This window comes from Bombina bombina, chromosome 7, assembly GCF_027579735.1.
Source record: "Bombina bombina isolate aBomBom1 chromosome 7, aBomBom1.pri, whole genome shotgun sequence".
NCBI classification, from domain to species: Eukaryota; Metazoa; Chordata; class Amphibia; order Anura; family Bombinatoridae; genus Bombina; species Bombina bombina.
Genome location: NC_069505.1, coordinates 416,088,080 through 416,101,741, shown reverse-complemented (window position 1 = coordinate 416,101,741; position 13,662 = coordinate 416,088,080). Strand labels below are relative to the sequence as shown.

The 13,662-nt window shown below is 39.3% G+C and overlaps 1 protein-coding gene across 1 annotated transcript in view; it reads right to left on the bottom strand.

The window, feature by feature from the left end:
• The window catches only part of ZC3H7B (zinc finger CCCH-type containing 7B), a 224,609-nt gene extending 212,157 nt beyond the window's left edge, over window positions 1–12,452 (bottom strand). Inside the window, exon 1 of the mRNA XM_053721231.1 lies at window positions 12,301–12,452. The gene's annotated coding sequence lies outside the window, so the exon portion shown is untranslated. The remainder of the gene's footprint in view (window positions 1–12,300) is intronic.
• Window positions 12,453–13,662: the final 1,210 nt, after the last annotated feature.

The window sequence follows — 13,662 nt, the reverse complement described above, 5'->3', positions numbered from 1 at the left end:
CATTATTTTTCATAACCTCAATAGAATCTTTTTTTATTAATATTATCTTTCATATATTAAACGTCATCACATTTACACAGACAAAATCTTCTTAAAAAGGACACTAAATCAATATTAAAGGGACAGTAAACCTTAAAAATAATGTTATATAATTCTGCACATAGTGCAGAATTATATAACATTATATTAGTGCAAACACTGTAGAACCTAATATTCCCTTATAATTTTTAAAAGAAACGGCTGTTTTACAGACCCGCTCTCTGATCTTCTGAGCGGGTCTGTTTGTTTTACACAGCGCATCGGGCCAGCTGTATAGTCACAGCCCGGCCCGACCGCGCCATTATGCTAAGCGCAGCTCACTCCTGCTCTGTCTGACAGCAGGAGCGAGCTGCGCTTAGTATAATGGCGCGGTCAGGCCGGGCTGTGACTATACAGCTGGCCCGATGCGCTGTGTAAAACAAACAGACCCGCTCAGAAGATCACAGAGAGCGGGTCTGTAAAACAGCCGTTTCTTTTAAAAATTATAAGGGAATGTTAGGTTTTACAGCGTTTGCGCTAATATAATGTTATATAATTCTGCACATATATAATGTTATATAATTCTGCACTATGTGCAGAATTATATAACATTATTTTTAAGGTTTACTGTCCCTTTAAACTTTCATAATTCATAGAGAGCATGCAATTATAAAAGCCTCACATGATGTGCTCAGCTAGCTCCCAGTAGAGCATTGCTGCTCCTTCAACAAAGGATACCAAGAGAATGAAGCAAATGTGATCATAGAAGTAAATTGGAAAGTCGTTTAAAATTGTATGTTCTATCTGAATCACGAAATCATTTTTTTGGGGTTTTATGTTCCTTTAAGGGTTAAGCCAGGAACTCACAGCTCCTAATATCTACCCAACTCCTTAATATTTAGATGATTATAATAGTTGGCAAAAAATGACATTAACCCCTTGAGTACTAACGATGGCTCTGAGACATCGTAGGGTTTCTCACTCAGGTGCCAACGACGGATCAGAGCCGTCGCTAGCACTCTCTCACCTTGAGGGAGAGCTGGGGGCCCCCACCCGCTCCTACCCCGGCGATCGTGCCTGTAGAGTGACAGGCATCGCTGTGGCTTCCCGTTTTGCGTAATTACGTCACCACGCAACTTTATGTAAAAAAAGACAATGAACAATATAGGGAAAGGGGGCATGCTGCTTAGAAGCCTGTATCTCAGGCATCTAAGCAGCTACAGACCCCCAAGACCCACCGTTGGAAAGGTAATCACCTAACCACCTTTCCAATGGTATAAGTCTTGGGGATCTGAAATGAAAATAAAAAAAGTAAAAAAAAATAAAAAAAATTAAAAATGTAAAATTAAAAAACCATCAAATGTGCTTAGCACCCAGGTGGGAAAGTGCTTAGCACCCAAAGGGTTAAAAGGGACACTGAACCCAAATTTTTTATTTTGTGATTCAGATAGAGCATGACATTTTAAGCAACTTTCTAATTTACTCATATTATCAAATATTCTTCATTCTCTTGGTATCTTTATTTGAAATGCAAGAATGTAAGTTTAGATGCCGGACCATTTTTGGTGAACAACCTCATCCACCAATAAAAAAGTGCTGTCCAAAAATTGATAATAGGAGTAAATAATTTGGGTTCAGTGTCCCTTTAATGCCAGAGTGTATAATGCTAATCAAATGTTATAAAGTATAAAAATTGCTAAAGGAACTGCTGCAATATAGTGTTCAAGACACATGCAAACTTCTGAGCTAACCTAGATATGCTTTTCAACAAATAATACCAAAACAACAAAGTAAAATTGATAATAGAAGTAAATGGGATTTTTCTTTAAACGTGCGTGCTCTATTGCCAAGAAGAAGCTTAGATGCTTGTATGATGTATATATATATATATATATATATATATATATATATAATTATGAGTCCAAAAGAAGCACTAAAGGCCAGTTTGTATATTCATTACATATTTATCCAAGCAGATATTTTGCTTAAATAACTGTCAATCACCAAAAAAGATGTTTAAGGTTAAACAACTACCTACTGACAAACTATCATACAGTGAAGGATACTTTTTTCTGATATAAACACTTTAATCATCTGACTTGCAAAATATTGTCTTAATATATATATGTGTGTGTGTGTGTGTGACCAGAGTGAATGCAAGCCCTGGTGAACATCTACTTAAAAAGACATTTTTTTTATTTTTTACACCCTGCCCCAAAAATATTATGTCTAAAAAATGGCCTTAAACCTGGGGTGGGGTGGGCAGCAGAATTTTGAGTGCCTAGGGCAGCACAAAACCTAAATACGCCCCTGATATACAAGCTTCTTCATTGCAAAATCTCCCACAAAATAGCCGTCACCTAGATTATTTTGCTGGGTCCTAGTTTTTGCATATATTGTTCAAGCCCTGGTAAAAGCCATCAAAGGGCTAAAATACAAAGATGGTGCATCAGGTGTGCCGAGTGAGATACAGCTGGTGAATGCCAGCTATGTGTATGAGCCTTACCAGATAGCTCATCGGCAGTGTGCTAAACAGAAGCGGCTGTGCATTGCTCATTTAAAGGGATAGAAGAGTCCAAATTAAACTTTAAAGGTTCAGACAGAGCAAACTTTTAAAGGTACATGAAACTCAAATTTTTTCTTTCATGATTTAGAAAGAGCATGCAATTTTAAACAACTTTCTAATTTACTTCTATTGTCTAATTTGCTTCATTCTCTTGATATACTTTGCAGAAAAGCATATCTAGATAGGCTCCGTAGCTGCTGATTGGTTGCTACACATAGATGCCTCATGTGATTGGCTCACCCATGTGCATTGTTATTTCTTCAACAATGGATATCTAAAGAATGAAGCAAATTAGATAATAGAAGTAAATTGGAATGTTGTTTAAAATTGTATTCTCTGCTTTAATCATGAAAGACATTTTTTGGGTTCAGTGTCCCTTTAAATGTACTTCTATTTTCAATTTTGCTTTGTACACTTGGTATCCTTTGTTGAAAAAAGAATATGTACATATGCTACACGACTGGAAGCAAGCAAGCTGGTGATGGGTGAAAACATACATTTGCCTCTTGTCATTCGCTCACTAGATGTATTCAGCTAGCTCCCAATAGTACATTGCTCTTTTGGAACTGACTTTAAAGGGATACTGAACCCACATTTTTTCTTTTGTGATTCAGATAGAGCATGACATTTTAAGCAACTTTCTAATTTACTCCTATTATCAATTTTTCTTCGTTCTCTTGCTATCTTTATTTGAAAAAGAAGGCATCTAAGTTTTTTGGGGGGTTCAGACCTCTGGACAGCACTTGTTTATTGGTGGGTGAATTTATCCACCAATCAGCAAGGACAACCCAGGTTGTTCACCAAAAATGGGCCGGCATCTAAACTTAAATTCTTGCATGAAGAAAATTTGATAATAGCAGTAAATTAGAAAGTTGCTTAAAATTTGATGCTCTATCTAAATCACGAAAGAAAAAAATTTGGGTTCAGTGAGTTCCCTTTAACTAAGTGTTCAATCTCTTTGCAGGGGTAAAGCAATAGTGGAATAAAATGCCCTTAAATATTAGTACTTTCTTTTTCTACTTTTATATCCCTTTCAGTTAAAGGGACATTATACACTCATTTTTTCTTTGCATAAATGTTTTGCAGATGATGTATTTATATAGCCCATAAAAGTTTTTTTTTTTTTTTTTTTTCAATGTATAGTTTTGCTTATTTTTAAATAACATTGCTCTGATTTCCAGACTCCTAACCAAGCCCTAAAGTTTTATGTGAATACCGTCAGCTACCTACTCCAGCTTGCTCCTGTTTGTGTAAAGGGTCTTTTCATATGCAAAAGAAGGGGGAGGGGGAGGGTCTAATTTCCCACTTGCAGTGGGCTTTACAACTGCCTTTTCAACAGAGCTAAACTGACAGCTTCTAAGTAAGTTTTTAAATAGTTTTATAATGGATTTTTATATCAGTATCTGTGCATCTTATTCTTTATAGTAGTGTCTATTACATGCAGTTATATGAAAATGAGTGTATACTGTCCCTTTAAGATCAAATGAGCTAATTTGATCCCTAAAAATCTATTTTATAATTATGGTATTCTAAAAAGTGATGTGACTAATAAAGGACCACAATTACCACCGCTGGTACCCATAGGCACAATTTAACTTCCACCTTCTTCCTTGTCAACCTCCTTAGTCTGGGGATGCCCCTCTAGAACACATTTTCAACCCAAACTAGAGATCTAATTAAAGCAAAGTTGATACATTTCCCAGTACAGTTTCTGATTGGCTGAATGGAACAGTCAAGTGTATCTGAACACAAAAATATAAGGAGCATATGAAGTGTATTTTAAAGTTACATCACTTAACCAAAAGGGTCCCCTGTAAGAGAATGCGCCCGCAGACCAGACATGGTGAAGCTGGGCATGTTTGCCTAAGGTGGCATACAAGAAAAATGGCCAGCGGTGCCCATGGGCTACTGCAACACTACCTGAGTCAACAACTTATTTAGAAAAAAACAAAACGTAATAGCAACATGCACAACTCAGACATTCTAAATGTGATTTATTTTCATTTAAAAAGTTAAGTAAAAGCTTTGTATTTAAATTAAAACTATTAAAGCTGTATCAGTTGTTTACATTATGGTAATAATACTCATTGGCTGACAGGTACTAGCATTTAATGCTCATTGGCTGGCAGGTACTTGCATTTAATGCTCATTGGCTGGCTGGAACTTGCAGTAAATGCTCATTGGCTGGCTGGAACTTGCAGTAAATGCTCATTGGCTGGCTGGTACTTGCAGTAAATGCTCATTGGCTGGCTGGTACTTGCAGTTAATGCTCATTGGCTGGCTGGTACTTGCAGTTAATGCTCATTGGCTGGCTGGTACTTGCAGTTAATGCTCATTGGCTGGCTGGTACTTGCAGTTAATGCGCATTGGCTGGCTGGTACTTGCAGTTAATGCTCATTGGCTGTGAGTTTGAACTGTTCTCCAATCGGCACTCATGCCATACAGCATTCGCACAATTCTATTTTGTGGCTAGAGTGCTGACTGGAGAACAGTTCAAGCAGTTAGCTCACAAAAAAACAAAACAAAATAAAACTACTTTAAAATGGATGGGTTATTAGAATTTCATTGATATATTAAAAAGTTATAGTGTATCTTAATTAGAATGGATGAATTAAAGGGGTACTGAACCTAAATTTTTTCTTTCATGATCCAGATAGAGCAGCAATTGTAAGCACCTTTCTAATTTACTCCTATTGTCAAATTTTCTTGGTAACTTTATTTGAAAAAGCAGGAATGTAAGCATACGACCTGGCCCATGAAGAAAAATTGATTATACCATCACTTTAATGCTCAATGGCTGACAGACACTTCCTGCTAATGCTCACTGGCTGACAGGCACTTCCTGCTAATGCTCACTGGCTGACAGGCACTTCCTGCTAATGCTCACTGGCTGACAGGCACTTCCTGCTAATGCTCATTGGCTGACAGGCACTTCCTGCTAATGCTCATTGGCTGACAGGCACTTCCTGCTAATGCTCATTGGCTGACAGGCATTTCCTGCTAATGCTCATTGGCTGACAGGCACTTAGTGCTAATTGAACATTAGTAGGAAGTACTTATGGGTCAATGAACATTAACAGGTGTTAACACAACTAATATTAGTATATTTGTTTGAATTTAAATAGCTGTTACTTGACATAGATGATCATTTTTGAGTTAATGCCCCTTTAACGTCCTTGTTTCTACTATGTAAATTTGATGCCCAACACAATAAAAACCCACTAATGTATTTTCTAAAAAATCCTACATTTTTCAGTAACGTTTCTTTTCAACACATTCTTTAAAGTGGGCTGTGACATATTGTCACAAAACTAAAACACTGTCATGTGCTATATGCATGCTCTAATTATGTGTTTAACACCTACAAAGAGTAATCTCCAGAGCAGCAATGCACTAGTTGGATATAGCTGGGCACATCAGGTGAGTCAATGACAAGAAGCCTATGTGTGTAGCCACCAATCAGCATCTTGTTCCCAGTAGTGCTCTGCTGCTGATAAGCCTACCTAGGTATGCTTTTCAACAAAGGATATCAAAGAAAAATACATTTTATAACTAAAAAAAAAATGAAAAAAAGTCTCTTAAAAATCACTTGTTCTATTTGATCTATGAACTGTCTATGTTCCCAAAATGACACTGTTCTTTACAAGATGCCTCTAAACTCCTTTTCCCAGACACTCCTCTTAAAGGGATAGTCTAGTCAAAATGAAACTTTCCTGATTCAGATAGAGCAGCAATTTTAAGCAACTTTGTAATTTACTCCTATTATCAATTTTTTTTGTTCTCTTGGTATCTTTATTTGAAAAAGCAAGAATGTAAGCTTAGGAGCAGGCCTATTTTGGTTCAGCACCTGGGTAGCACTTTTTGATTGGTGTCTGAATGAAGCCACCAATCAGCAAGCGCTACCCAGGTTCTGAACCAAAAATGGGCCTGCTCCTATGCTTACATTCAAATAAAGATATCAAAAGAACTTAGAAAAAAATGATAATAGGAGTAAATTAGAAAGTTACTTAAAATTGCTGCTCTATCTGAATCATGAAAGTTTAGTTTTGACTTGACTATCCCTTTAAATGATACCTTTTTATACCATTCAGTAGATTCCAGCTTTCTTTTTGAGCCAAACGTAAGAGAGTTTTTTTCAAATTCTCTTACAAACAGCATCCACTGGTACAATCTACTGCCCGGGTTCTATAAGGCTCTATTTAGGGTTATTATTTTAAATAAATAAGTCACTAAAGGTACAGAAAACCCCAACATTTTCTTTTGTGATTCGGATAGAACATACGATTTTAAACAACTTTCTAATTTACTTCTATTATCAAAATTTGATTCATTCTCTTGTTATCCTTTGCTGAAGGAACAGCATTGCACTACTGGCAGCAAGATGAATACATCTAGCTAGCCAATCACAAGACACAAATGTGTGCAGGCACCAATCAGCAGCAGCTCCCACTATCGTAGGATATATGCATATTCATTTTCAACAAAACAAAGCACATTTGAAAATAGAAGTTCATTTAAAAGTGTTTTTACATTTGCATGATTTAGATAGAGCATATCATTTTGTTTTGACTTTCCTATCCCTTAACCACCAGCGACGTACCCTGTACGACGCGGGTCGTTATGCCCTTAAGGCAGTCCACTCTGAGTTCACTCTGAGATTATGCTATTTTATATATATATTTTTAGTAGACAACCCAAAGTATTGATCTAGGTCCATTTTGGTATATTTCATGCCACCATCTCACCGCCAAATGCGATCAAATTAAAAAAACCGTTAACTTTTTCATAATTTTAGGTTTCTCACTGAAATTATTTACAAACAATTGTAAGGTGTGGGAGGGAAGAGAGCTGTTTGAGGGGGGTTAGGGAGAGATCAGGTGAGAGGCTGATCTCTACACTAAAGCTAAAATGAACCCTACAAGCTACCTAATTAACCCCTTCACTGCTGGGCATAAATACAAGTGTGGTGCGCAGTGGCATTTAGCGGCCTTCTAATTGCCAAAAAGCAATGCCAAAGCCATATATGTCTGATATTTCTGTACAAAGGGGATCCCATAGAAGCATTTACAACCATTTGTGCCATGATTGCACAAGCTGTTTGTAAATAATTTCAGTGAGAAACTAAATGCTAAATGCCATCTTATTCTTTATAGTATTGTCTATTACATGCAGTTATATGAAAATGAGTGTATACTGTCCCTTTAAGACAAAAACTTCCCAAAAAGATCAGAGCATTTTTGCCATCACTACATTTAAACAGAAATAGAGCCTTTTTTATATCTACCTATCAAAACTATATATATATATATATATATATATATATATATATATATATATATATAGTTTTGATAGGTAGATATTAAAAAGGCTATATTTCTGTTTAAATGTAGTGATGGCAAAAATGCTCTGATCTTTTTGGGAAGTTTTTGTCTTAAAGGGACAGTATACACTCATTTTCATATAACTGCATGTAATAGACACTACTATAAAGAATAAGATGCACAGATACTGATATAAAAATCCAGTATAAAACAGTTTAAAAACTTACTTAGAAGCTCTCAGTTTAGCTCTGTTGAAAAGGTAGCTGGAAAACGCACTGCAAGTGGCAAATAAGACCCTCCCCCCCCCCTTCTTTTGCATATGAAAAGACCCTTTACACAAACAGGAGCAAGCTGGAGTAGGTAGCTGATGGTATTCTCATAAAACTTTGGGGCTTGGTTAGGAGTCTGAAAAACGGAGCAATGTTCTTTAAAAATAAGCAAAACTATACATTTTTAAGAAAAAAAACAACTTCATGGGCTTTATAAATAGATCATCTACAAAACATTTATGCAAAGAAAAAATGAGTGCATATGTCCCTTTAAATGCCCGGTCCTTAAGGTGTTAAATTAAATACTATAAATGATACATCTAATTCTCTCAAAGACTCAGACTCTTGCTGGCAAAACGAACGTGTAACTAACCTTTCCCACTGGTAAAGCCTGCTGGGTAGCAGGACATTCTATTTGGTCACTTGACCAAAGTATGTCCCAACCTGATTTAAAAGGACATGAAACCCAACATTTTTCTTCCTTGATTCAGATGGAGCAGCGATTTTAAACAAAACATAGGGAGAGACAGAGAGATAGATTTTCAAGAGACATGAATGTATTTCTGTTACATGGATTAAGTAGTCTAAATAGCCATAGTAACATGTACACAATACACAGGGCTAAATGTGTACACTGTGCATCGACTAATAAGAATTTAGGCCATTTATAATAACTTTGTTATCTAACTGTACGCAAAGGGCTAAACAATCTTTGTACCTTCTGAAGGCTAATAGTTTTATCTATGATTTGCAGACATTACAGTTAGTAGCAGGGCTATTAGTTTTATTTATGATTTGCAGACATTACAGTTAGTAGGGGGGGGGGTATTAGTTTTATCTATGATTTGCAGACATTACAGTTAGTAGGGGGGGGGGGTATTAGTTTTATCTATGATTTGCAGACATTAGTGTTAGTAGGGGGGGTATTAGTTGTATCTATGATTAGCAGACATTAGTTAGTAGTAGGGGGGGGTATTAGTTGTATCTATGATTAGCAGACATTACAGTTAGAAGGGGGGTATTAGTTGTATCTATGATTAGCAGACATTACAGTTAGTAGTAGGGGGGTATTAGTTTAATCTATGATTTGCAGACATTAGTGTTAGTAGGGGGGTATTAGTTGTATCTATGATTAGCAGACATTACAGTTAGTAGGGGGGGTATTAGTTTTATCTATGATTTGCAGACATTAGTGTTAGTAGGGGGGGTATTAGTTGTATCTATGATTAGCAGACATTACAGTTAGTAGGGGGGTATTAGTTCTATCTATGATTAGCAGACATTAAACAGTTAGTAGGGGGGGTATTAGTTTTATCTATGATTAGCATACATTACAGTTAGTAGGGGGTATTAGTTTTATCTATGATTAGCAGACATTACAGTTAGTAGGGGGGTATTAGTTTTATCTATGATTTGTAGACATTACAGTTAGTAGGGGGGGTATTAGTTGCATCTATGATTAGCAGACATTACAGTTAGTAGGGGGGGTATTAGTTCTATCTATGATTAGCAGACATTACTGTTAGTAGGGGGGGGTAATAGTTTTATCTATGATTAGCAGACATTACAGTTAGTAGGGGGGGTATTAGTTTTATCTATGATTAGCATACATTACAGTTAGTAGGGGGTATTAGTTTTATCTATGATTAGCAGACATTACAGTTAGTAGGGGGGTATTAGTTTTATCTATGATTAGCAGACATTACTGTTAGTAGGGGGGGTAATAGTTTTATCTATGATTTGTAGACATTACTGTTAGTAGGGGGGTATTAGTTTTATCTATGATTAGCAGACATTACAGTTAGTAGGGGGGTAATAGTTTTATCTATGATTTGTAGACATTACTGTTAGTAGGGGGGGGTATTAGTTTTATCTATGATTTGTAGACATTACAGTTAGTAGGGGGGTATTAGTTGTATCTATGATTTGTAGACATTACAGTTAGTAGTAGGGGGGGTATTAGTTGTATCTATGATTTGTAGACATTACAGTTAGTAGTAGGGGGGTATTAGTTGTATTTATGATTTGTAGACATTACAGTTAGTAGTAGGGGGGGTATTAGTTGTATCTATGATTAGCAGACATTACAGTTAGTAGGGGGGGTATTAGTTTTATCTATGATTAGCATACATTACAGTTAGTAGGGGGTATTAGTTTTATCTATGATTAGCAGACATTACAGTTAGTAGGGGGGTATTAGTTTTATCTATGATTAGCAGACATTACTGTTAGTAGGGGGGTAATAGTTTTATCTATGATTTGTAGACATTACTGTTAGTAGGGTGGGTATTAGTTTTATCTATGATTAGCAGACATTACAGTTAGTAGGGGGGTATTAGTTTTATCTATGATTAGCAGACATTACTGTTAGTAGGGGGGTAATAGTTTTATCTATGATTTGTAGACATTACTGTTAGTAGGGGGGGTATTAGTTTTATCTATGATTTGTAGACATTACAGTTAGTAGGGGGGTATTAGTTTTATCTATGATTAGCAGACATTACAGTTAGTAGGGGGGTATTAGTTTTATCTATGATTAGCAGACATTACAGTTAGTAGGGGGGGGGGGGGGAATAAGTTTATCTATGATTTGCAGACATTACAGTTAGCAGGGGGGGTATTAGTTATATCTATGATTTGCAGACATTACAGTTAGTAGGGGGGGGGGTATAAGTTTATCTATGATTTGCAGACATTACAGTTAGTAGGGGGGGGGGGTATAGCCTTGTGCACATAAGTAAATACACATTTATCACTTTGTTACTAGACAACAGCAGAGGTGACAGTTTTATACACAGAACTATATAGACAATATCTATAGGGTAATGTATATGTGACAGACAGAGCATGTTCTATAAGACAACCTGACTAAAATAACCCGCTGTTTCCGTGTTCTTCACAGTATAATAACACATTGTCAGATTAAGAAAAGTAAATGGGTTCTATTCTCACGGTATTAGTGAGCCGGAGACAAGTCTGTATTTCTGTTGCTAATTTCACAAGTTCCTATGTCGGTCAAAGTGCTAATAGCGGCCTACACATCCGCGGACTTGCGTGACCAGTTCATGCGGGACAGCTGTCGCCCTAGCCGGACAAAGCAAGCGCCGCCAGGAGACGAGCTCACCGACCGGAACACGCAGCCTATAACTTGTTCCTCCTCTATATAACGTTACTCTCTCTATAGCAATATATACAGTAGTACCCATGCGATATGACTGGCATCAGCCTCATTCCAGCCCCTCACTGTGTGCTACTTCAGCACTGGCATCAGCACCATGCCAGCCTCTCACTGTGTACTACCTACAACATGACATCAGCACCATGCCAGCCTCTCACTGTGTGCTACCTACAACATGACATCAGCACCATGCCAGCCTCTCACTGTGTGCTACCTACAGCACTGACATCAGCACCATGCCAGCCTCTCACTGTGTACTACCTACAGCACTGGCATCAGCAACATGCCAGCCTCTCACTTTGTACTACCTACAGCACTGGCATTAGCACCATGCCACCCCCTGTGTACTACCTTCAGCACTGACATTAACACCATGCCAGCCTCTCACTGTGTACTACCTACAGCACTGGCATCAGCACCATGCCACCCCCTGTGTACTACCTACATCACTGACATCAGCCCCATGCCAGCATCTCATTTTGTGCTACCTGCAGAACTATCTTCAGCCCCATGCCAGCATCTCATTTTGTGCTACCTGCAGAACTATCTTCAGCTCCATGCCAGCATCTCATTTTGTGCTACCTGCAGAACTATCTTCAGCCCCATGCCAGCATCTCATTTTGTGCTACCTGCAGAACTATCTTCAGCTCCATGCCAGCATCTCATTTTGTGCTACCTGCAGAACTATCTTCAGCTCCATGCCAGCATCTCATTTTGTGCTATCTGCAGCACAGGCATCAGCTACTTTAGTACTGTTATCACTCTTATAACAGTCTCACACGGTGTACTACCCGAAGCACTGGCATCTCCTCCATGCCAGCCCCTTAATATTTACAACATTGGCATCTTTACCATGCCAGTCCCTTACTATTTACAACATTGGCATCACCACCATGCCATCCCCTTACTGACTGCTACATGCAGCACTGGCATCATCCCACACCTTACCCTGGTGAGTGCTGTGGCCCTGCTGGCAGGGGACACATAGGCAGCCGGTAGAGGGTAGCTGGCAGCCTGGCTAACCTCACATATGTTGCTTAGCTGCAGTTTCCTCCCATGTGTGCAGCTTTTACTTTCGCTTCCAGGTCTCAGACAGGGCAGAGCAGAGAAACAGAGAGGCTCCTCCTTCATCTCAAGCTCCTGCTGATGGGTCCTAGAGAGACATCCTGACACTTCCTCCTCCTCCTCCTCCTCCCCTGGCAGCTTCACTCTTGACAGCCCCTCTGCCATGTACATAAGTTCCCCTGGCAAGCATTCTGCCCACCTAACTGCTGATACTAGACTTGCCCTGGCAGCCCCTCTGCTACTTATATCACAGTTCCCCTGGCAAGCTTTATGCCCCCCTTACTGCTGACACTAGATTTGCCCTGGCAGCCCCCTCTACCACTTACACCACAGTTCCCTTGCAAGCAATTTCTGCCCCCCCCCCTTACTGCTGAAACTAGACTTGCCCTGGCAGCCCCCTCTACCACTTACACCATAGTGCCCTGGCACACTTTATGCCCCCCTTACTGCTGACACTAGACTTGCCCTGGCAGCCCCTCTACCACTTACACCACAGTTCCCTGGCACACTTTATGCCCCCCTTACTGCTGACACTAGATTTGCCCTGGCAGCCCCTCTACCACTTACACTACAGTTCCCTGGCACACTTTATGCCCCCCTTACTGCTGACACTAGACTTGCCCTGGCAGCCACTTTACCACTTACACCACAGTTCCCTGGCACACTTTATGCCCCCCTTACTGCTGACACTAGATTTGCCCTGGCAGCCCCTCTACCACTTACACTACAGTTCCCTGGCACACTTTATGCCCCCCTTACTGCTGACACTAGACTTGCCCTGGCAGCCCCTCTACCACTTACACAACAGTCCCTGGCACACTTTATGCCCCCCTTACTGCTGACACTAGATTTGCCCTGGCAGCCCCTCTACCACTTACACCACAGTTCCCTGGCACACTTTATGCCCCCTTACTGCTGACACTAGACTTGCCCTGGCAGCCCCCTCTACCACTTACACCACAGTTCCCTGGCAAGCTTTATGCCCCCCTTACTGCTGACACTAGACTTGCCCTGGCAGCCACTTTACCACTTACACCACAGTTCCCTGGCACACTTTATGCCCCCTTACTGCTGACACTAGACTTGCCCTGGCAGCCCCTCTACCACTTACACCACAGTTCCCTGGCACACTTTATGCCCCCTTACTGCTTACACTAGACTTGGCCTGGCAGCAACTTTACCACTTACTCCACAGTTCCCTGGCACACTTTATGCCCCCCTTACTGCTGACACTAGACTTGCCCT